We start from the raw sequence: 1,891 nt of genomic DNA, 5'->3' as shown, positions 1-1,891 counted from the left end.
AGGACTCTAGCTAACTCTCTCCCTCCTGTGGTGCCTTCTGAGAACTTGTACTTCGTAGAAGACACTGAACTAGGCCGGAGTGGTAGCACAGGGGTAGGGCATTTGCCTTGTATGTGGCTGATCCAGGACGAACGCCAGGAGCGAATTCTGAGTGCAGAGACAGCGGTACAGAATGGGTGTGGCTCCAGCCCCAGTATCGGGCAGGGTCTGCTATTTGTTTTTGTTTTTGTTTTTTTTCTCCAGAGCTTCAGGAAGGAGACAGTATTAGTTGGTTTTATTCATTGTTTTGGTTGGGTTTGGGGGCCACGTCCAGCCCTGCTCAGGGCTTATTCCTACCTCTGAGCTCAAGATCTCTCCTGGCTGGCACAGGGGATCATATATGGTGTGCAGAATTAAACCAGGTCAGTCCCTACCTCCTGTGCTACCCACCACCCCAAAAATTGCTGAGATGGTTCTTGATCAAAGTGCTAGTCTTGGTGTGGCTTTTCACTGCCTCTCAAGAGAAACAGAGAAAGGAAAGAGGGGCCACGAGAGACAATGGTTTATTATATCTCTTTCTAGTAAAGTCATTGTTTTCAGAGATAATGGCTGTTTAATCATCAAGATTAAGACGTGTTCTTCAGGGCCGGAGAGATAATATAGCGAGTAGGGGTAGGCATGTGGCCAACCTGAGTTCAGTCCCAGGCATCCCATACGATCCCCCAAGCCCTCCAGGAGTGATTATGGGTGTAGAACCAGGAGTAATCTCCTAGCATTGCCAGACATCACACACACACACACACACACACACACACACACACACACACACACACAGAATAAAAGTGTTATCTAGGTCAATGTGATAGCACAGTGATAAATCACTGACTTTGCACATGGCAAGCTCAGTTTCAATCCCCAGCATCCCATATAATCCCCAAAGCCTGCCAGGAACAATTCCTGAGTGTAGGATTCCCGAGTGTAAAATCGGTGTAGAACCAGGAGTAACCCCTTAGCATTGCCAAATGTGATACACACACAAAAATGTTATCTAGGTCAGCATGAGAGCACAGCTGGGAAAGCGTTTACCTTGCACATGGCAGACTTGGTTTGATTCCCAGCATCCCATATGGTCCCCTTAGACCACCAGGAGTAACCCTTGAGCATTGCTCAAAAATAAATAAACAAGCAAAACCAATAATGACAGTGTTCCTTCTACTTCCATTTATATATTGTCCCCAGATGTGGAACCATTGGCCACCTCAGCAACAGCAGCAACGGAAACGGAAGGAGGAAATTTTAGTAGAATTCATTTGGCCCTAGTCGTTTTATTTATTTGGTTTTGAGGCCACACCCAGCAGAGCTCAGAGGTAACTCCTGCCTCTACAATCAGAAATCCCTCCTGGGCCCGGAGTGATAGCACAGCGGTGTTTGCCTTGCAAGCAGCCGATCCAGGACCAAAGGTGGTTGGTTCAAATCCTGGTGTCCCATATGGTCCCCTGTGCCTGCCAGGAGCTATTTCTGAGCAGACAGCCAGGAGTAACGCCTGAGCACAGCCGGGTGTGGCCCAAAAACAAAAAAACAAAAACAAAAAAAGTCCCTCTTGGCAGGTTTGGGGGACCATATGGGATGCCAGGAATCGAACCTGTGTCCATCCCAGGTCAGCTGCATGCAAGGCAAACGTCCTACCACTGTGTTATCTCTCTAGCCTCCAATCCTTGTCTTTTAAAACAATGTTTATCAACATTTGATGATTTACAAACTTATTTCTAATACAGTTGTTTCAGGCCTACAGTGTTTTAACACTGTTCCCATTACCAATGTTCTCAGTTTCCCTCCACTACTCACCCCACAGCCTGCTCCCTTAGCAAACACAGAACAAACGTATTTTATATAGCTTGTGCCAAGGAAACTA

Source organism: Suncus etruscus, chromosome 9, assembly GCF_024139225.1.
Source record: "Suncus etruscus isolate mSunEtr1 chromosome 9, mSunEtr1.pri.cur, whole genome shotgun sequence".
In the NCBI taxonomy this organism is placed as follows: domain Eukaryota; kingdom Metazoa; phylum Chordata; class Mammalia; order Eulipotyphla; family Soricidae; genus Suncus; species Suncus etruscus.
The sequence above is the reverse complement of the archived record's forward strand: the minus strand, read 5'-3'. Positions refer to the sequence as shown.